The sequence below is a fragment of the Lepisosteus oculatus genome, chromosome 25 (genome assembly GCF_040954835.1).
Source record: "Lepisosteus oculatus isolate fLepOcu1 chromosome 25, fLepOcu1.hap2, whole genome shotgun sequence".
NCBI lineage: Eukaryota > Metazoa > Chordata > Actinopteri > Semionotiformes > Lepisosteidae > Lepisosteus > Lepisosteus oculatus.
Window position 1 is genome coordinate 15,558,935 of NC_090720.1, and position 23,616 is coordinate 15,582,550.

The 23,616-nt window shown below is 39.0% G+C and overlaps 1 protein-coding gene across 2 annotated transcripts in view; it reads left to right on the forward strand.

Moving 5' to 3' along the window:
* Positions 1–367: 367 nt before the first annotated feature.
* Positions 368–23,616, forward strand: part of tmem51b (transmembrane protein 51b) — a 47,180-nt gene continuing 23,931 nt past the window's right edge. Inside the window, exon 1 of one of the 2 annotated variants that reach the window (XM_006643094.3) lies at positions 368–610. The gene's annotated coding sequence lies outside the window, so the exon portion shown is untranslated. Of the gene's footprint in view, positions 611–736; positions 825–23,616 lie in introns of those variants that run through there. The other variant, XM_015339314.2, reaches the window with a different exon arrangement.

The following is a 23,616-nucleotide window of genomic DNA, read 5'->3' on the forward strand; positions in this document are numbered from 1 at the left end:
TGCATCTGAGAATAGAAGACACTTCTTTACACAAATGTTTGTGAGAGTTTGGAGCATGCTGCTCAGTCACGTTGTTGAAGCTGGTTAGACTTTATTTAACCCAACAATACAGCAGGGACAATAATTGTGCCTTTCAAAAGTATTAACCTCCTTCCAATCATGTTCCATTTTGTTGTAATACAAAACAAGTAAAAATCATTTTAATCAAAATTAGTTCTCAAACTAAGCACAGTGTAATTAACTTTCAATACAACTGCAAAGATAAAAAGAAATTCCACTGCTGAAGGTGAGCTCTAAGACCCGGGGGAAGGCGGCCTGCACTTCAACGGGTGTGTTAAAAGAGTTCCCTTCTTGCGGTTTGGGCGGAATTTGTACAAAGTTCCTGTCTTTAGTATCCAGCTAACCGAGACAGAGGGGAGGGATTGGCGGGGGAGAAGGCCTTTTCAACTTTGATTAAGCTCCAGCGGATCTTACGGCAAAGATTACTAACGTAAAATAAGTGATAGTTGGGGGGGCATATTCGACAAATTCATCCGTTTGGATGCTATGCTTGACGAAACGAGAAACGATAGCAGAGAAACTTTGATCAACGCTATCCGACTGCTCCGAGGTAAGGCGGTGTGTGTTACGGTACTGCAGATCACCTGAACACTTCGTCCTGGGCAGGTGATAGCAGCACTTCTATGTGTTTTCCCTCTGGGCTGAGGTTTTAACCTCAGGTGTAATACAGAGTCTTCATGTTCGTATGCTGTTCACCATGCATTATGTGGCGGATAAGGACAAGGGGGTTCTGTCATGGTGAATGGGCGTAGTGCTTAATGCAGGTAAGTCCGGCGCCAGTGAGAGAACCGTTTCCGTATAATTTAGTACCAGGGAGATCAGTATCGGATTTAACGTTATTATTAATGTTTCTTTTAAATGGTAGCTCTGTTAGAATTAAAACACATGAAAAACTGTGGATAATGCGATATTTAAAATATATATTACTTATTACAATCGTTGCTTCTTTCCTGTGAAATGTAATTTCACATCACTAAAATGTAATGTTTTAGCCGATGTGGCTATGCCGGGTCATATTACTGACCCATCCATGTTATGAACCCCCTGGAAAGGCACCCTATCCGAGTCATTCCTGCTGTAAAAAGAGATTCATCAAGACTCGCAAGGTTGTTCCAGGTCTGTGCACAAGCCGCCTAACTCGTTCTTATCGAGTTGACGAGTAACTCGTCGGGCCCTGAGGCACCAACCAGTTATTTAAAAAAGGAGCGATTGAAAGAACAGTTGACTGCGCTCAAGAATTGTATGGTTTTACCAAACGGTGTTTTATCTTTTTTCGTAAAATTTAAAACTAAATATTTTAATTTGATCAGTCTATTCTGTTAAACTTTATTAACATAAGACTGATTAATCCAATTATAAAACTTCAGTTTTACCTCAAAAACCAGTTTTCCTAAAAAGGCACATATACAGTATACATAAAAACACTCCAGATCACCGAAGCCAGTTTGCATATTTTAGGTAGTAACTCTCATAGTTTACTGCATACAGTAATAACACAAAATCCACCAATCTGTTTGGGTACAAATATCCTTTCCCGAGTCTGTTTTGCTTAAAGGCTAAAATATATATATATACTATAAAATAAAGCGGATTTTCCCCCGTAAAAAAATGAATTTATAGTATAAATTTTAGTATAGTCAGCATATCATGATAGTCCTTAGACGTGTAGCGTGGCTAAATATGAATTGCTCTTATATACAACGATTCTAAATGTTTTACGGACATAGTACCGGTGGATACCACAATACTTTAGTGTAATGATAAACGTAATTTGGAAAATCACACAGAACTACGTAAACATTTGTCCTATACTTTTAAGCGAACATGAAGGAGTTTTGACTATAGTACTGCTTTATTGCTCCCAGGTAAACTATTAAACGAAGCTAGTGAGGAGGTCTTTCAGGTAGTTTTAATTCCCGAGAGGTATTAAAAATGTCGATTTACTTTATTTAAAATACTTCGTTGCTCACTCTGTGAACATCTAGCTACGGAGAAAAGACCTAATTCAGACTGAAGAACTAGTTAATTAAGGGGAAGTTATTCTATGAACTGTATAACTTGCATTTTAAGGCTGTATTCATACTATCGTTCAGTAAACACACATTGCCTTTTGTAAACATTTACTACAGTACAGTGGATTTGCAGCGATAACGGTTACTATAGCCTATGGTCATATGGATTCTTTAGTCAAAACCCAAGGAAAACGTTTTTCAGTAAAACATAATCTCGACAAGTTATCGTTTTAAAATGTTTTTCTTCTTCTCGGATTGCGTTGTTTTCAAATCCAAATCTTCTGTTTCAAGTTCTTGATCTCTTCCCTGGTTCCATGCTCTGTGCATAAAGGAGGGAAATCTTTCTCACCTGTACACCTTGAACCGGATTTCCATTTACAGGGAGGGAAAGGCACCAGGCTACGGGATGCAGTTGGTGACAATCTTAACTCGCCAACGAATTGCTTTGACCTGATGAATTTTATCCTTTATTTTGCGTTTCTCCTATCGAACTGTGCGGTGAAATATACCCGGTATATCTTGTTACTACAACCAGGCTATACATTTGGTTTATTGTGTATAATGCGGTCACCAAATAATCGAAAATATTTTGCTGTTCTAGAATAAACTGAGAGAATAACAAATTGATCAATTCGGGTGATTAAGACATTATTTTACACTGACAGGCTGAATGAACTGAACCTTTTTTTAGTCTTGAACAGCGAAGACTGCAAGATGGCCTGAGTCAAGTTAAAGGCATTGATAAAGTCAGATCAATGGGCTTCTTCACATTTGAAAAGTGAAACATGAACTATAGGTCACAAGTGAAACTGTGGAAGTGCAACAAGTTAAAACTCAGAAAAGAAGATGCTTATTTACCCAAAGGGTTGTGGGAGGGTGGAATAAGCCATGTCAGAAACAGCAGAAAACAGTACACTGGCTTATTTTTAGACTGGCTGAAAGCATTGGATCAATTACCTAACTATTGCACGGGCTAGAGGAGCCTGCTGCTTTTTTCAAGTTCTTAAATGATTACTGTAGACTACTTATATTGAAATAAATGTCACTCAACATAAATCTATTGATTATTTTTGTCAATTAAAGAAAACCTTGGTTAATGACAAAGTGATAAGTGTCAGTAAACCCACAGATGAAAATGGATATAGCTGCTTATATGGCTTGGTGCTGTAACACTGAGATAAAGTGTACAAGCAGGCACAGCTTCAGATTCTTTCTGAATTGTGAAACACTTTTGGTCTGCTCTGCTTTCTGCGAATGGTTTGCCCCTCTTAAGTGCTATTTAAATTATCAGTAACAGCTGGGGATGTAAGGGCATTTGTATGCTGCTATGATTTCTGATACACAGCAAGACTGTCAAAGACTGGAAACTAATAATTATAATAGTAATAATTGCTTACACTAATCTAGCACCTTTCTGCACACTCCACACAAAGCACTTTACAGGTAATGGGGACTCCCCTCCACCATCACCAGTGTGCAGCCCCACCTGGATGATGCGACGGCAGCCATAGTGTGCCAGAACACTCACCACACATCAGTTATTAGTGGGGAGGAGAGCAGAGTAATGAAGTAATTTTTTACAGTATAGTGTCCCCGTCACTATACAGGAGCATTAGGACCCACATAAACCACTGGGTGAGTGCCCCCTACTGGCCTCACTAACACCTCTTTCAGCAGCAACCTTCGTTTTTCCTAGGAGGTCTCCCATCCAGGTATTGACCAGGCTCACACATGTTTGGCTTCAGTGCTTTGCCAGTTGTGAGTTGCAGGGTGATGAATAAACATCATCATGTGTTGAATTAAAGAAAAGCTGAATAAATAGTTTGCATTCAAATGTTCCCCAATTTTGAAATTACATGCTATATGGAAGGTGATCTGTTGTTACTTCACCTTCAAAGCAGCTGTAACTTTACAGATCTTTTTAACAATGTCAATGATTGTCTGTTGTGTCCCATCGTGGGAGCTACATTGCCTCTTTGGCTTGATGATTGTTCTTGTGGAGACATGGAAAGGCAAAAAAAAAAAAGCATACAGAAAGCAGAATTTGAGTCCAAGAAAGTTATGTTCAAACAAATGCACTCATCTGTAATACTCGAGCATTGTTTTTATTATTCAATTCTCAAAGAAGAATGACAAAAAAATCTTAGTTTCAGTAGATTGTCGTTAAAACTGTGGTCCAAGTACACAAACTTCTAATGGGTACAGATAGATTCCACCTATGGGCTGTTTCACTTTCTGTAGTGTACTTCATTTAGGACAGAGAACAGGAAAAGCAGCTTTTAAACACTCTCTTTAAATGAGTGACAATGATGCAGGACATTCCCTGGGTAATCTGTCAATCTGTTATGTTGTTTGACCACCTCGGCTTTGACTTTTTACATTTGTTTTATCAAACACCAACATAGCCCATACCAAATAACTGTCTGCTTGCTGTTACAGTTTTTGCAAAACAGTTATTTTAAAGTTATTGTTGCTCTCCTAAATAAAACACACTAGTATGGATCGGATGGTCAGTTTCTCCAAAATTAGAGATATTCAGGGCATTCTTCAAGAAGACCCTTCAAGGGTCACGTTTCTATCTTTTATATTTATCATGGGGCTATAACTGCATCTTGCAAGTAACGAAATAAATAAGTAGCAATAATAACAATTTGCTCTATATTCTACAGAAGTGTCCTGTTAATAAAGTAGTTAGCATTTTTCTCATATTAAGATGGTTACCCTTGTTATAACACCTGAAGAAGGCTCCATGGCCGAAACGTTGTGTTCTCTTTCTTCTTTTTTTCAGCATGGAATAAACCTATTACTTGTTCCTTTGCAGTCTACGCATGCTGACGCAGCTACCCACCTGAACTACTAACATGTCATGTATTCCAATGTAATTTTTAAATCATTTATAATGTGGGATAGCATGGTGGTGAATGATGCTTTCATTAAGTGGTTTTCCTTTAACACAGCTGTACAGTGATTGGCCCATTAATTGCAAAGTGCCTCTGAAGTAACTGGATAGGCTTTATAGTTCTTGGATAAGTTTCTACTAGCTCTGCACATTTGAATACTGCATTTTTTGCCAATTCTTCTTTACAAAATTGCTTGACCTCCCTCAGGTTGGATAGGAACATTTTCAACTCCTGCTACAGGTTCTTGATTGGTTTTCCATCTGGTCTTTGACAGGGTCACGCCAGAACATTGACTTTTTTCTTTTTAAGACACTCCAGTGACTTTGGCTATGTGTTTTGGGTCATTGGTGGCCTCCCTGTGCATTTCTCACCTGGATACTGTTTTTGAGGACACCCTGTTTTTCAGAGTTTCACAGTTGTGCCATTATTTTCTAAATTTGTTTATATTGGACTTAACTGTGCTTTGGGGATTTGTAATACCTTGGGAATTTTCTTATACCTTTTCAGTGATTGGTGCTTTTCAATAACCTTATCCCAGATTTACACTGAAAGTTCCTTTGTCTTCATGTAGAAGTCCAAGGTGTGAAACAGATACATTAACGTTTTTACATTTCACATATGCGACTTTATGAAAATTCTGTGGCACATTCATTAATATCTGATGGCACACCACAGTGCTAATAAACACTGGTTGAAAAACATGGCTAGAGACTCATTCCAGGACTTCAGGAGGTGTTTATTTTGGAATAAATAATTTTTGTTAGTTGCTGTAAACTTTTTTTCTTTTCAAAGAGCTTTACAGAAAACATGTTTAAATAAAAAGAACCATAATTTCTACACTATGATTTAAAAATAGGTGTGAGATAAGGACAAATTAATTCTCCATTGCACTGGCAGCCAGTGTAATGATGCCAACCCTGATCTATGTTTTTTATTTAGTTTTCTAGTTTTTGTGTTCTGCACAAGCTGCAGTCCAGATATTAAATTTCATCAAAGACCAGAAAATAAGGCATTAGAGTAATTTTAATCTAGTTGAATTAAGGTGTGCATTTTTCTCAGCATCAGAAAGAAAGTAATTATTTCTTTTTTAAAATCTTATGCAGGTTTCTGAAAGACAATTAACTGATCTTTAATTTATAACTTAAATGATAGTTCCGAGCTAATATTTCTCTCATATTCCTTGCCTCTGAGCAGATCTGTGGTAAATAAAACCTATTCGCTTAAGTTGCTTCAGTGAAACAGCTCTCTGGGCGATAGGATAAAAGACCTGAAAGTCATTGGAATTCCATGAAACAGCCATGTTATTTCCTTTGCATCACTGCTATGTGTAAAGCAATAATGGGTTCCGACGTGATGAAGACAATTTAATTTTGTGAAATTATCATTAGCTGAATTTAAAATGATCATTATAGAAGTACAGAGAGAGCTGCAGTAAAACATGCTTAGGCCATTCCTGTGCAATTCTCTGCCTTTGTGGGGAGGCTTGCGAGGTGACTGGACTTCAAGGTACCCATCTTTATTTGGGAAAACAAAATGAAAGAGAATAATAAGGTCACTGGCATCCAATGAACATCATAATGAATAAAACAAACAAACAAACAAACATTAATCTGGGTATGGAGAAAATAGTCACATTATGTGACCAGATAATAAAAAAAAATATAGATGTAAATGGGGAATTTGCCTTAAATGTTTTCTCTACATTTGGATGTGCTGAATTTTGGAAACAGCTGAGTTGTCATTATGCCAGAATCAGGCTTAGTTTTTTTCTTTTTATGCAACATACTGAAATGTTTGTTGGTCATTATCAAAGGGGTTAAAAGGAGAAGAACCATAAAGGGTATTTCTAATCTGTGATGACCCCACACAGTAATCCTCTGCCCCAGCACAGTTTTGCCATATGTAAAATATGCATTCAAAACTTTCCTGAGCGCACAAGTTTCACCACAGTGCAACTGATCACTTAAATAGCTTCTTCCTTGTAGCTAGTTTTAAAAAAATCTAGTTGAAATTGAGTGAGTGCATTGAGTATTGATTTACAATAATAAAGGATGCTCATTTTGTTGTATGGTTATTATAATATTTGTGAGTAAGTGGATGGCTAAGTAAATGAATGCATTTCTTATTGATTTATTGTTTAGCTTAAATTAACACAAAGAATGCTTTATTTTCTCATATGTATGTTTTATGCATTGTGGTTAGTTTTGCTGCCTTGCATTCAATTCCAGACCTTGGGTGCTATGTGTGGAGTTTGTTCTCAACATGTTCACATGGGTGTCCTACAGGGTCTCTGGTATCCTCTTACAGTCCAAAGACATACTGGTAGGTTAATTGGCTTCTGGGAAGACTGGCCCAGGTATGAGTGTGTGCATGTCTGTGTGTGCCCCTGGATGGTCTGGCATCACATCCAGGGTGTATCCCACCTCGCACCTGGAATAGGCTCTAGCTCCACTGAAACCTGCAGTTAGAAAATGGTTGAATGGGTGTAGGTATTATTACAGACATTCTCTTTATTTTTCTTAATCAGCAGGTAAATAACATAACACACTGTGATTGCTTTATTAAGGTTTATTATGAAATCTTTGTATTAGGTATGCTAGCTATTAGTATAGTATATTGTATTCTAATACTGTGTAAAAGTCTGGTTAATCATGTTAAGGGGGCTTTTTCATGGTTTCATTCCTATATCCACAGTTTTCCTGTAGCTTCCTCCAGTGCAGTATCCTCCAGCATGGTGTGTTGCAGAAACATAACCCCTGTGCAGGAGGAAGGCCCGCTGTATTCACTTTGGTTGTTACTGTTAGAGTTGACCTTTGTGCTGCCAACAGGGAAATGGTAGATCCTGCACAGTAATAGTTTTCTTCGATTCTGTTTGATATCTCCACTGTATCCCTGCTAATGAGAATACATGCCCCCTTTTCACTTTTATACTATATATATGACTTCATATGAGGCTTGATATTTTAATATGTTCCTGAAAATTAATGGGCCTCTCTTAGAAATTTGCAACAGCATGCCACAAATGCCTAAATTACTTGTTTATATAGAGTACTTTCTCTGGGTGCATGAATTATAAAGAGCACTGATCACTTGTTGAACAGTATGGCCCTCTAGCTTCTCTGATATGGAAAGATTTGTGTTGCTACTTTTTTTTTATCCAGGAGAGACATATCAGTGAAAAGTCAGCGTAATCAAGTGTGTGATCAGTACAGGAAGGGTAAGGGGTCATACAGTGATTTGGCATCGTCCTGTATTTTGTTTTCCCTCAGAGCTGGCAGCTGTTTGTAGATGTGAGTATAGTATAACTGGAGAATTGGAAAACTGTGGGGATCTTCCTTTTAATTGGGAAAACAGCTGAAGTCTTTATCCTGCTTCTTGAAATGTTATTTGTAGAATCAGTCTTCATCCTTGGATTTAACCATAACTCCATTTACAATCCCAGGACAGATGAAACTTTTCTAAGGTACTTGGCCATCTAGACCTGCTAGAACTCCTTGTGAAGCACTTTTCAGTATGCAGTTAGTTCTCATAAAGCAGTAGATAAGTGAAGAATTTACTGAGGGAGAAAGATGGTGGAGCTTCTGGATCCCTCCAGAAGCCATCATCACCTAAGCAGTTATGGAAGTGGAGAGTCTGGGAGAAGAAGCTGGCCACAGTGTTTATGATGGTGCCTGCTGGTGTCATGGTCATGTGGAGTGGTGCCATGGGGCTCCAGGCAGTCTCTTAGAGGAAATTGGCTGGGGAGCCAAGGAAACCTAAAACATATACAGTAAGGGTTTATTCATCCAAGCCTATAGTGTTACCACACTAGTAAAATCTGGTGTCATTATCCAGGTCATAAAAACACTGCATCAGAATGTCGTAACTGGTTTTTACAAACATGGAATCACTACTTGCTCACACGGTTCAAAGACTAGCACAAGAAATGTTTCCTGATTGCAGGACATTCTCATATATAGATATGTTAATAACACTGTTTTTTGGTTTAGAATAAAGGGGATATTTGATTCAAATATCAATTCAGAAACATATTCAAATCATTGATAAAATTAACCCAGGGAACTAAAATAGGGTCACGAAATACAAGGAACTCATTTAGGGACAGAAAACAGGAAAGATTTGTTTCCTGTCCTTCTACAATTCTTTCTAGGAATTGCAGGCTATCTGGAACAGGCTTTCCAGCCATATGGTTTAAATCTGGGCAATTTAAGGAAAGATAGGATTAAAATGTATTTTCTTAGTCTCATTTAGCTATTAAATTAGCAGATATTTAAAATGGACAAAATGGCCTCCTCAAGTACTACCTCTGTTGTGTTTGTATGTTGTAATTGGCTTACACAAGCTGGAAAACAAGCTTGGAGTCCATTGTTTCAATATTGTTGTGTATTTCACCTTTTGCCCCTCCTGTGTTCTGCCTTGATGGACCTGTCCCCTTTCCTATATGACACATTAGCCTCTGTTAATATCCTCCCTCTCTCTTTCATCATTGTGCCTGTCTAGTAACCACTTGTCTTAAGTTTTCGTTACACCTACGGGAATGTGGAACAGACTGCTCAGCCATGTTGTCAATGCCAATACCCTTGCTTTGTTCAAGAAATGGCTGATTACTACTAATACGCAAACAGACTAGATGGCTTCTATATAATAGCTTCCTTTTGTTTGTAACCTTTCTTGTGTTGATTCTTTTGAAATAAAATATGATAGATGGGCATTATTCTTTTAAATAGTTTCATGTTTTTACTCTCCTTTTCTTTTGGGAAGAACGTTTTTGTATCTGTAGAGCAGAGATAAAAAGTCACTTAAATATGAATTACTGCATAACTCCTTAATAAAAAATAATGATGTCTGTGTTTCCACAGCATAGCAGAAGAATCTTTTTGCCAAGACCTCGAGAATAAAAATTCCTGTTATTGGCTGAGTAGATGGTGTCTAGGAAATGTTTATTTAATACAGCTATTCTCACCTGGGCTGTGGGAGGGGAAGAGCCTTTTTGTTTTCAGAAGTGAGATTCTTCCACAAACCCAGAAATGTGTTCTGGGCTTAATAAGCTTAAATGATGAACTGCTTAATTCCTATGCTTCACCCTGCATGGAAGGCTCTTTTTACTGTATCTGGGTTAGGACTGCTTGCTTGCAAACATGAACTGGTCTCATAAACGTAGATAAAAATCACTTTCCCGCTGTAGGTTTTACCTGTCTAAATATGGACATTGTTCTCAACTGCCTGATGAAATTAGATAAAGGATATTGGCTTTTGGTAACACTGAAGGAGTATAGATTAAGGTGGGAGGAAAACTGTTTTCTGGAAGCAGCACCTACACAAATCTCTTTTACAGGAAATGGAGAGATTGTGGTTGTGCCAGCTAAACATCCTTTGGAAAACCAACCAGCACAACAAACAAAATTGTCAGAATTGTGGGGCTTCTGTGTTATACAGGTTTTCATTAATCCATATAATCATTTGCTGTTTCAAGCAATTTTTTTATTTTGTATGGTATTGTATATTAGCTTATTGTTTATAAGACTTGGGAGGGGGGGGACTCTTATTATCACTGTTAATTTATATATTTTGTTGTAGTTTTATTAGCTGAAAATAGTTCTGTAAATACTCCTGGACTTTATCATAGCATTTGTACAGCATCTGATAGTCCCACTGGCTGCTGCAGTTTGCTGAAAACGGGAGCCTCGTCTTTTAAGAGCTGTGAGTGTCTGGAAGAAAACCATGTTGTTGGACATTGTTTAACTTGTATTAATTGCTTAATCAGTCATGTTAAGAAGCTGATTGCATCAGACTTTCTAAAGGAGTGGATTAGAGGGGCCACTGACAGGAGATGCTGGATAATTAAGATATTAACATCCAAATAAAAATGATGTTTTTCTTGAATAGTTGGCTTCTAAAACTAGTTTTAGGATAGTTTTTCTTGGATAGAGGTTTGGATAGTTCGGCTAATTAATTGTTATGCTGATAACTAGAACCTTTCACCTTTAACTTGTCATTTCTTGTGATGTCGGTATAATGGTATGGGCTGCTAGATGTTGGTTCTTTGCATTTCTGTGAAGAAATTAAGATCTGTGAGCCCTTTGTCAAGGGTCATTTACACAGCAGTCACTCTGAACAGAGGAATAAAGCTTTATTAATTACAAAGCAACTTACATTAGCACTCATTTATACAGCTGGGTGTTTCACTAAAACAGTTTGGGTGAAGTATCTTGTTGTAGGGTACAAGGAAAGTGTCATTAGAACATAAAAAAGGTTACAAATGCAAGGAATCATTTAACCCATCTGCTAATTGGTGACTATCCAGTGATCTCATTCAGCCAATTCTTGAATGAAGCCAGGTTTTGGGGGTTCAAATCTCACTTGGGATTTTAACTTGCAACCTTCTAGAACCCTAAGCCTTGTACCACACTGCTGCATGGTATCCTTTGCTTTTTCATTTAGCTAGAACATTTGTAGCTTTTCTTAGCCATGTAACCTTCATTTGAGAATCCTTGGTTCGTAGTAATGGCTTTCCTTGAATTAATAATAATTATAATTAATAATTGCTTACACTTATATAGCACTTTTCTGGACACTTCACTCAAAGCACCTCTCCACCACCAATGTGCAGGATCCACCTGGATGATGCGACGGCAGCCATAGTGAGCCGGAACGCTCATCACACATCTCCTGGGGAGGAGAGCAGAGTAATGAAGCCAATTCAGAGATGGGGATTATTAGGAGGCCATGATTGGTAAGGGCCAATGGGAAATTTGGCCATGACGCCAGGGTTACACCCCTTCTCTTTTTGAGAAACACCCTGGGATTTTTAATGACCACAAAGAGTCAGGACCTCGGTTTTACATCTCATCCGAAGGACAGCACCTTTTTACAGTATAGTGTCCCCATCACTATACTGGAGCATTAGGACCCACATGGACCACAGGGTTAGTGCCCCCTGCTTGCCCCACTAACACCTCGTCAGCAGCAACCTTAGTTTTTCCCAGGAGGTCTCTCATCCAGGTACTGGCCAGGCTCACCCCTGCTTAGCTTCAGTGGGTTTCCAGTTGTGAGTTGCAGAGTGATATGGCTGCTGGCATAACATTAAGTATAATTGTACTGTGTGTTTTTTGAATTTGTGTCTTGGCTGATAATGCTCTAAAAGCAGCATTTTGACTAGGAAATATTAAACTGTAATTCCTTCTTGTGTGTCATGATGAGGCTAAGCACAGATTTAATTGTTGTTAGATAGTGTTGTGCAAAACTGTAGCTTACAGAGTTCATGTCAGTATCTTGTAAATACAACCACGCAAAACTTTTCTTTTGGCAAAGATTCCTGTTAAGCAAATTTAATTATCTGTGCACTCAAGCTGGTTCCCTCTCTTAGAGGAAGAAGAGCCACCCATGCAGTTCTCCACCCTGAAGTCAATGCTTGTAGTCTAGTCTGAATTAGAACAAATCAGTCTTTGTGTTCTGGATTTAGGAGAATATAAGAGAGGCTACCAACAAAAGATGGCCATTTGGTAGCTAATTGATCTAAGGGTCTCAATTAATCATTTCCTGAAAATAGCCAGGGTATTGACTTCCTCATAGATCTTGGATATCTTTTTCCAAACCCCCACAATCCTTTGTGTAAAAACGTGCCTGGTGTTCTAAGTTATAAATGCACTGAACTTGAACTTGAACTTTATTGCCATATGTAACTGGTACAATGGAATTCTTACTTACAGAAAGTCTCTCGATTGTAAAACAAGTGTAAAAAACAAGACAAAGTGCAAACAGTGCATCAAGACAATGTACAAACAAACAATAGACAATGTGCAAGTAAACATGTAGACAGTTTGAATGTAAACAATACAGACGTGTAAACAATGACTGGAGATGTGCAATAGATCAGAAATCATAAGGTAGATGGTGATGGTGTAGGTGTGGTCCGAGGGGGATGGCTAAATGTGTTCACCAGTCTCACTGCTTGTGGATAGAAGCTATTGAAGAATCTAGCGGTAAGTGTCCGTATGCTCTTATATCTCTTGCCTGAGGGCAGTGGGGTGAAGAGCTCATGCCCGGGGGTGGTGACTGTCCTCTGTGATGGCCAGAATTCTACCACGGCAGCAGTCCTCATAGAGCTGTTTAATCTCGGTGAGACCGCAGGATGATCTTCTGGGCCATATTGACCATTCTCTGCAGTGCCTTTCTTTCTCGCGAAGAGGTGTTGCCATACCACACGGTGATCCCGTTGGTGAGGACGCTCTTGATGGGGAAACTACTGACATGTAGTTTCCACTAGGTTTTGTTTCACTGCTGATTCTGGAGAACTTCATTGCTTTGACTTAGTCTTTCCTGTTCAAAGATTAAAAGGATTTAGTTCTTAGCCTGTCAGTCTAAGACATTCCTTTATGCCTGGGAATATTTCTAGCCTCTCTTCCTTGGATTGATTCCAAAGCAGAAATATCTTTTTTTGTAATGTGTTGATTAAAATTGTACAGAGACAATGCACTTGTAAAACCTAATTTAAAATACTATATTTTTAAAATTAGAATGTTTTTTCTTGATACCCACTTGATATGTGGAATGTGACTCCTCCTGATCACCTTTGACCCCCTTGTCTTTTAACACATCAGCCTCATACCTGAGGATCAGACCTGGGAGGCCACAGGGGTCACTGAGAGCTGAGCGAACCTTAGCTGCCTAATTAGAAATTGTCTCTAAAGATTACAGTGCTTCCTGTTTGATGATCAATGCATATGCCTTTCATTCCTACAGCTTTTAGCTTGAAAATAGCTCATGAGGGATCTCATGAAAAATATCCTGAAATCGTATCAGCTGTTCCTTTTGCTTGTTCATGGAATTATAGTGAGCTACTTAAACGAGGTATTCCATGCTTAAATCCATGTTGTTTTAAAATGTTATTTTTCTTTAAAGAATTCTTCAAGTTCAGTTCTAACTATTGTTTCCATAACTTAACCAGTAACTTAGGTAAAACTGACTGATGTAGAGTTTAGTGATTCAGTTTTGTCCCCTTTTTAATTGATGTTACATTTTCAGTTTTCTAAATTGAAGTATTACTCCTACCCATAGTGATAGGTCTTTATCAGGATATTTTAGCTAAGAATAATATCTCTCATTTCCTTAAGTACAACTGAGAAAATATTGCCAGACTCCAGTGATTTGTTAGTCCTAGGTCCTCCAATATCTCAGTGTCAGTTGAAATTACTCACTACAGAGCCTCCTGGGATATTGTATTTTGCAAAAACCTGTGTGAAATGGTTATATAATTTACATAACACATTCCCTATTAATTTTTCATAATCTAGTATTAATCCTTTATTATTTGGTAAACAGTTTAAATTGTTTCTGTTATAGAAAAAGTGGATGTACTACAATACTTTTGTCTCTTGGTGTTGTTTTCAGTTGTGCCTGTAGCTCTGTGTACTGTCTTCTCTCTGTATACTATACTATATCAGAGTTCATATTCATTTCTTTAATTTCTTCATTAAACCATAAATCGCATAGGTCAAAATGGGTGACCTTTAATCTGGTAATACAACTGTGCCTAAATTAGGGGAGTTGTAACCACAGGTTAAGGCTTTGATTTCTAGTGTTGCCGTTTGCTTTAATTCTCTAGTTTGCAGGTTATTTGTGATAAATAGATCTGCCCCATTATACCTATCTTGCCTTTCTTCTGATAAACATCATAGCCATCTCTCCATTCATGTTTCAGTTTTTCCTGAATGGACTTTAGTTTGTTTTTGATGTTTTGTTTGGCTTTATTGATCACACTTGATTAGGCCTGTTGTGATCTCCCTGCTCTACAGCTTATCTAATACACTGTTACCTGTCTGGTTCAAAAACAACCCCTTTGTAAAAGTCTGTCAAGAAGAGGGTCATTGCTTCCTGTGACACTTAATAGATGTGTTGACCTTCCATTTTAGAGAGCTGGGGATGGTGGTACTGAGAAACTTAACAATTTCTACCACCTGTACAATCTGATCATTGATTTATAGTGGTGACAGTGCTTTCTTGTTTTGCCTAAATCCTATTGCAAGTTGTTGTGTTTTACTGACATTTAGTTCCAGGCTGTTTAGGCTACACCTTTCAACTAATTCAGCTACTTCATTCCTTTGTACAGACTCATCACTGTTTGTGATGAGTGCTATGAGTTCATCATCATCATTAGTGAACTCAAACACTCGAACATTTGACTGAATCAGAATAGATAGATACTTTATTGATCCCGTGAGGGAAATCGCAGAAATGTGAAATACAATAATTTAAGTAAAGGAGAGGTTATAGTACCCAACTCTGAGGAGCTTCTGTGCTCAGGGTAAGAGGCTTAGGCTTGAGCTTCACCACCTGCTTCCTATCAGAAAGGAAGTCCAGTAGCCAATAATGCAGAAACTGTAAATCGTGCAAATAGTGATGTAAAAGTGGCTCTTCCTGCTGTAAGCGAACGAGGAATGGGAACATGGTCTTCTAACAATATTAATCCTTTTTTGTCTTTTTGAACTCTCGTATATATTTTAAACAATGCCTCACTGTCGAGAATTTGGCAGTTCAGGACATAGTGGTCATACACAAAGCAGAGGATCGAATCGGCAGAAATTCAAACTATCCTTTTCCAGGGGATGTACATCCAGGCAAGAAATGGGTAATAAACGTGGGCACCAATCTTGGTACCTTTGACACATTTCTCGATGAAATTCAATATAATGTATTGGTTGGCAAAACTGTCTCTAAGTCGATGAATTCAGTTGAATTCAGTTCAATTGTGCTCTTTCAAATTAGCTGTTTAGTCAATGGTACAGACTATGGTGCAGCAAGTCCTCCGAAATAGGTCCTGCTAGAATGTCTCCTTTAGGTGTCCTTTAGGTGTGATTTACAATAAAATAACCACAGATGCAAATGATAGAGCACTTTTGCTATACTCATGAAAATATTTAAAATTAATATAGTAGCTAAATTTGCTGGGTCTAAAGCATGTTTGCAATGCAATAGGGCCAGTTTTGCCTCACTGGAAGTTTTGGTGCCTTGTTTTGAATCACAGACAATTAACAGTAATATGGTGCCATGCATACATTGAAACTTTCTCTTTTGTGATGTAAATTGGTGGTTTACTTGGTAGTTTCATTTCATTAGAAATGCAGTCGTCATTGCTGATTCACTATAATCTTGAAATGTAATAAAAACATTGCCTAGCCTTTTTAAGGGATAAATTAAAAATATCTGTGAAAACTGGAGCAAAACAATGCTTTCCTGCTTTTCTGTATGTGGAGATACCATCTTACTTGCTCCTGAAAGATAAAGGGTGGCTGGAGGGGCTCCATTGACTATCTAGGTGCAGTCCACTGCATGTTGTTTTGTGTTTTGAACCTGCGGTAGAATTCATTCACGAACACTGTTTATATTTAGAAAGAATCTTCCTTAGGTTGTCATGGTAAAAATCCCCCAAAACAATGATGGGGGGAATTATGTGAATTATCTACATCAGTAATTTTCGGTGCTAATTTCTGGATAGCAGAAGCTTCATTTGCTCCCAGTGGTATAAGCAAAAGCTGCTAGTTGCAAGTTCTCCTAATAGATAATAACCTAAGAGGAGCCTCACTCTGGGACACAAGGCAGACAACACAGTATCAGAATCCCCTACATTGACCGAGCATATGCAAATGATTTCCATCCCCTCATGGCCTCACAGTCTTCCAAATTTCCTCCAGGCTTGCAATGCCCAGCTCTGTCTGCAGTAAGTCCTGGAAGCAGCTAGACACAGCAGTCTCTGGACAGGCTGCCCCTCTGTGGTGTGTACGCCCTTCCCAGAAAATGTACTTTGAGCAACACACGCTTGCACTAATCAATGGAGTCATGGAATCTTTAAAGGCCGGGTAATCAGGACTTCAATTAATTTCAAAGACATCAGTTATATCGCCCTACAACTCACAACTGTAAACCCACTGAAGCTAAGAGGTGTGAGCCTGGTCAGTACCTGGATGAGAGCTCTCCTTGGCAAGCTAAGGTTGCTGCTGGAAGAGGTGTTAAGAGCAGGGAAGAGCAGGAATGTTACCCCAGTATCCTGGACAAATTTCCCCCAAGTCTTTACCAGACATGGCCTCCTAGGAACTGGCTTCATTACTCTGTTCTCTCCACAGACAGCTGATGTGTAGCATCTATGTAGCACTATGGCTGCCATCACATCATCCAGGTTGGGTTTCACATTGGTGGTGGTGGTGGATGGGAGTCCCATTACCTGTAAAGTGCTTTGAGTGGAGTGTTCAGAAAAGCAGAAGTAAGTATAAGATATAATATGGTAAAAATGACGATGATGATGATGATAATAATATTTTGGATAGTTGGAAAATGATTATTATCCAAAGCCCTTACATCATTTTTTTTCATCTTGGGTAGGTCATAGGTACATAGTAGTTTGAAAAGCACACTTACACAGTTCAGGAAATATTTTAAGTTACTCAGCCCACAGTTAAGAGTGACATTTTCTCTTGATTGTGACTGTAACCCCTGTTAATCCTCAGGTGGGAACTTAATTATATAACTTTTTTTTCTATTGATGTGATGCAGTTTTGGCAATGTGTAGGTTGCCATCTGCCAGATCTGAGGTTTAATCTCTAACAGGGATTTCCTATTGTACCTGCCAATATCATGCCCTTATCTTTCATTGTGATGGGTTCCTGTGGTTTATATGAATTCATAACACATTATGTGAATTACTCCACAAACACAAAGAGCCAGGCCAGTCATTGGGTCTCAGTGCAGAAACATAATTATGAAATGTAAGTTATAGGGAACTGTTGAAGTCAAGGCCAGATCTGGAAGACCCAGAAAAATCTCTGATAGAACTGCTTGAAAACTGGTCAGATCTGCAAATTAGAACCCATAGATCCTTTGTAAAGTACGTGCAGAAATGTTTAGGTGACATTGGAGCAGTTGTCCACTGGTCCAGCTTTTCTTACACAAAAATTATCTTAATGAGAGAGCTGTCAGAATGAAACCTTTCCTACAACGTCATCACAAAAGTCAATGGCTAAAGTATGCAAAATAAAACTTTGAAACCGGAAACCTTTTCCAACAAAGTGCCAAACTGATGGAATGAATATTGAACCTTTTAGCAACAACCATAGAACTGTACATTTGGAGAAAAACAGGTGAAGCATTTGAAGAAAAGAACACCTTCCCAATGTTAAGCATGGGATGGATATATTATGCTCTCCGGTAATGTGGCAACCAGTGGCACAGGAAATATGGTATCAATGCTAGCTGCTCTGCAGGGCTTTTCACACACATGATTGAAACCATTTTTTTCCCCATTTTGACAATCCAGTTAGCTATAACACAAGATGCCTGAAGTGGCTTAGATAGATACTTTATTGATCCCGTGAGGGAAATTGCAGTGCAACAGCAGCTTAACACACACAACACAGCCACAGTGTAACGAATTATATAATAATAGTACAATACAATACAAGAGTTACTCACAGTCCGGACACACAAGAACAAACTAGAACAGAACAGTACACAGAAAAATCATATCGCACATATGAATATATAGATGTAACTATAGATATAAATATAAATGTATTGCACAGGTCCCTGGCATATTACACAAAAATGGTTGTAAATGGGAAAAAGAAAGAGAACAAATGTAGCAGTAGATGCGTTTAGTCCAGAAACAGGTCACTGTCGATGTTGCCTCTGCCAAGACGCAAGGTGGATGCGTTGTACAGTCTTATGGCAGAAGGCAAGAATGACCTCCTGTAGCGCTCCCTTCTGAACGCCTTCTGGTTCACTGTGGTGGCTCTTTGGAGGATAGATTGTTGACCTCTTGGCTCCTTTAGCTTTCATTAAAAAAAACTCAACAGGTTTATACTGCAAGATCGAGTTTCTGGTCTGCAGGTGGCATAGCAGTTTGGAGGGCTTGAGGCTTTCCTTAGCCAACACTTAGCCACAAACCACACATAGCGGTCATGCATCCTCTCCATCACTTGAGGTACCTTTCGTTGTATTTTCTCATTTTCTGTTTGGAATTTGCTGCTGTGTGTTTCTCCACATTATCTTTAGCTCTCACTCTTCCAGTGTCACCTATTAAAAAAAAAAAAACCTCCATTGCTAGGCTAATCATGACTACATTGCACAAAAAACTGCTACAAATATACAGTAAATGCAAACGTGGCCCATCCAACAGAAATGTAGCACCTTCGCCGGGTGCACCGCGAAGCAGGCTGGGAGTTGTGTCCGGGGGATGGTCTGTGGGCTCACATTAGGAAATCACTGCACGGTCTTTACAGTGCAGGTGTATAATAGTTAATTGTTTATCTCCATTATTGTCCTTTGATGTGTAAACACCCTGAACGGGGTGTATGTGTCCCATTTACCACCCTAGTGTGTGTTAACCTTTGGTTGATTCTGTTTTTGTTGCCTATTGTGTGACTCTCCTGGGTTAAGAACCCCAGAACTAGAAGGTGGGGTTGGTATTTACAATGGGAATGATTGGAGAAGAGTACTTAGTTGTCAAGAGCATTGTGAGATTGTGAAAGCTTTTATTTTTTTCTGGCAGGTGGAAGAAGAGATCATAAATATGTGCACTGAGCTATTTAGCCTCTTACACAATGTTACTGTTAAATGATATTAGCCTGTAAACTACAAACTTTAACTCTTATTAAGATGGTGAGTATACACTATTCCTTTATTTTAAATCTGTAAATACCCAGTTTCCCAAAACAGTATACAGACACATTTTCACCCCAAAGAATTTTCTTCATCAGAGAATACCAACATCCTGGTATTGGGAAGTACCAAATGCTCCGAGTAAAACAAAGCTCTTTGTTTCGTAGTGCTCCCTCTTTGTTCATGTGATTGCTGTGTGATATTAATTGTTAAATATCTACCTTATGTGTGATTATTGTGGGCCAAAAAAGTGAAATGTTTCTTGAATTGATGCAAGGAAATCGATAAGAGTACCAACTAGGGTGGAGTGGTGGCTCGGTGGCTAAGGATCTGCACCTGTGGCTGAAAGGTTGCCAGTTCAAATCCCGCGGCTGCCAGAAGAATCCTACTCTGTTGGGCTCCTGAGCAAGGCCCTTAACCCCAACTGCACCAGGGGTGCTGTACAATGGCTGACTCTGTGCTCTGACCCCAAGCTTCTGTCCCTCTCTGTGTGTCTCATCGAGACCGAGCTGGGGTATGCAAAGAGACAAATTCCTCATGCAAGATATTGTATATGGCTAATAAAGTGATCTTATCTTAACTAAATTGGAAGTGATTAAAATAACTGAAGATGTAACCAATTTTATTGCTGGGCAAATGTTTTGATTGTTGGTCATTGTATTTTGATTTTTCACTCTATGACCTGAAAAAAACAGCCTTCCTAAAATTCTACCCTTTCTAGCATCTCCAACAGTAGAAGAGCTGCTGTTGCAGAGTCACCCGGGGGGTACTGCACTTATGTGGTGGGTGAAGATGGTCCCAATCTATATGTAAAATACTTTGACATCCATTGAAATAAAAATTCACTATAGAAATACAATTATAATTTTAATTACTAAATTAACAAACTATCCCACTTTGTTGTTTCACATCCTTCTTTATGAAGGAAAATATTTTTATATCTGCCAGTTTAGAACCTTTGTAATTTTTCTGTAAAAGGCATGAGAAAACAGAATGTAGCTGCTTGAATTGTTTTTTGCTTTTGAGATAAATGGAGATGGCATTTTAAAATTGTTTAAAAAAATATTTTCTTCACGTTACTATACATACAAATGCTTCAGTTAGGCATGTCAGATGCTACTGGATGTACGAGGACTATAAAAAAATCTAACACACCCTTTTTCAATTGTTTCTTGTGGCATGAATCCCTGATAGTCGTCGCCAAGGTGACTTAGAAAGTCAAATTAATGTAAATGGGAGATTAGAAGCACTGAAAATTGCTAAGCTTGCCTTGTGTAAGAAACAGAACATATAAACAGAAACAGAAAATGTTTTTTTACATTAGGAAACAAAATAAATGAAAGATGTTTACCCTCTGGGGTACTATTAGTCAGTGTAGGGAAGCAGGTTTAACCAGATTTAAGCTCTTCTAGAGACAGCCCTGTTAAAGTTCTGATCTAAAACAAATGATTGTGTTTAAATAGACACATTTATACACCTGTATGCAAAATCAGGTATAAGAGATTGAAATATCCAAACTCACCTGTCTGAGTTTCTGCAGTTCAGAGAACCTGGAATACCGTGTAGGACAATGCGGTGTCAGAGGTCGGTATAACTTTAAGTCTGTCCCTCGCCTGCTGCCTGGGTTAATAAGCCTTTCCTAACAGCCAGAAACACTTCCATGGATATAGAGTCCAGAGACTCTTCTGGCAAATTAAGAAGGCATTTCTATGAGGAACACTAGTCCATAAGAAAAATTATGTAGTACTTTATTCAGCAGTACAGGAGTACACCTGTATGACATATTAGTCTGGAAGGGTTTTCTTTTGCAGTTTTACATTCTCATAGGTTTTAGGGCCATCTGGTGGTTGCTTTGTCTAGTGCAAAAATTAGAAGTGGTGCCTGTCTTACATTTTGCTTGTGGTAAGAATACCCACAATAAAAATATAGCTAATACACAGGGCCCTGTTACATTTAAATGAATAGCCCTAAAACAGATCTGTAAATTCTACTAGTTCAGAGTGCTTATGCACCAAATTTCTTGCTTTTGTTTGGTTTTAATTATGTAGCTTGACTGCGGACTCTGAATAGGCAGGTTAATAAGATATTACATCTCTACGCTTCCGATAAGACACACTTGACCAACAAGATACACCTGTCAGCCATTGTCTCAATACTTTTTAAATTAAAAACTATAAATTTGTTAGATGTAGAAGGGCAGGTTAGAATTTAATTGACCTTATTAAAAATAAAATGCTTGGAATTGTTCTTATTTGACATTGTTCCCAAGAAAGTTTTAGAAAAAAATGCCAGGTTAGACTTCATTGTCACTGTATGCATTCGCTAACTTTTTGTTCTCAACTTGTCCCACATATCTTTTCGATTATCTGTCCACCCCTTCCGTTTGTGTACACATGGCTCTGAAAACCTTAGGGTTTTCTAGAAAGTGCTGATGTCTGAGTTCTTACGTAAGATGGCCTTTGTTTCTGAAACACAGTGGGCTAGGGTGTTGAATAGTATGAGCCAGCTTCAGGTCTACTAGGTGGTGGTGGTGGTGGTTGTTGTTGTTGTTAGCCAGCAGCCATATCACCCTGCAACTCACAACTGGCGACCCACTGAAGCTCAGCATGTGTGAGCCTGGTCAGTACCTGGATGGGAGACCACCTGGAAAAAACTAAGGTTGCTGCTGGAAGAGGTGTTAGTGGGGCCAGCAGGGGGCGCTCACCCTGCAGTCCATGTGGGTCCTAATGCCCCACTATAGTGACGGGGACACTATACTGTAAACAGGCGCCTTCCTTTGGATGAGACATAAAACCGTGGTCCTGACTCTCTGTGGTCATTAAAAAATCCCAGGGCGTTTCTCGAAAAGAGTAGGGGTGTAACCCTGGCGTCCTGGCCAAATTTCCCATTGGCCCCTACCAATCATGGCTTCCTAATAATCCCCCTCTATGAATTGGCTACATTACTTTGCTCTCCTCCCCACTGATAGCTGATGTGTGGTGAGCATTCTGGTGCGCTATAGCTGCCGTCGCATCATCCAGGTGGGGCTGCACACTGGTGGTGGTGGAGGGCAGTCCCCATTACTTGTTAAGCGCTTTGAGTGGAGTGTCCAGAAAAGCGCTATATAAGTGTAAGCAATTATTATTATGATTGATGAGCTGGTGTCTTGATGATGCCAAACTTTGTTTGTAATATAGGTGAGGGTCACCACCAATGTGTGAGTGTTAAGAAAGCAAGGAAAGCAAGATAGGCACAAGGGTGTGTCAAGAGCTGTGAATGGACAGCCTGGGAGAAGCAATGTTGAGGCGTTGGTGGCTGTGTGTAATGTGAGTTGCTGTGAGTTATGGGTGTGAACACTTCTTCAAACACAGCCTTGTAGCACAAGGGTGGAGGTGCTAGAGTTGTGGACAAGTACAAGGCCCAGGGGCTGCCTGGTGGAGTCTGAGTGAGTTAGTAGCCATAGGTATAAGAGTAGTTCAAGTAGGTAGTTGCATCAGCATGTGTAGGCTGCAAAGGAACAGGTTACGGGTTTATTCCATGCTGTAAAGAAAGGAAACAATGTTTCGGCCATGGAGCCTTCTTCAGGTGTGAAAAAGAAAGGGGAGACGATAAGATAAATAGCACAGGAGAACAAAAGCTGGAAAAGTGGAGGAGGTGGGAGAGGCAGAGAGGCCACTCAGGAAGTGCAAAGTGGAGAGGGGTGTGAAGTCAAAACCTGCATTAGAACAGAGAAGATCACACAAAAATAAGTCTATCATTGAGAGAAGGGGGAAGGTGTGAACCTAATTTCAGGATGAGTTTTGTTTCTGCTGTGGAAGTTGAGAAACCCTTCTTTAAGAATGGAGAAAAGAGATCAGTGTGATCATGGCCGTCTGAGGTGAAATGAGAAACTATGGGCTTGGAGAAATCTTTCATCTTCATAGCCCTAACATGTTCTCTGAAGCGGTCTCCTAGTCTCCTTCCAGTTTCCCTAACGTAGATAGCTTGGCAAGAGATACAGTAAATGAGGTTGCTGG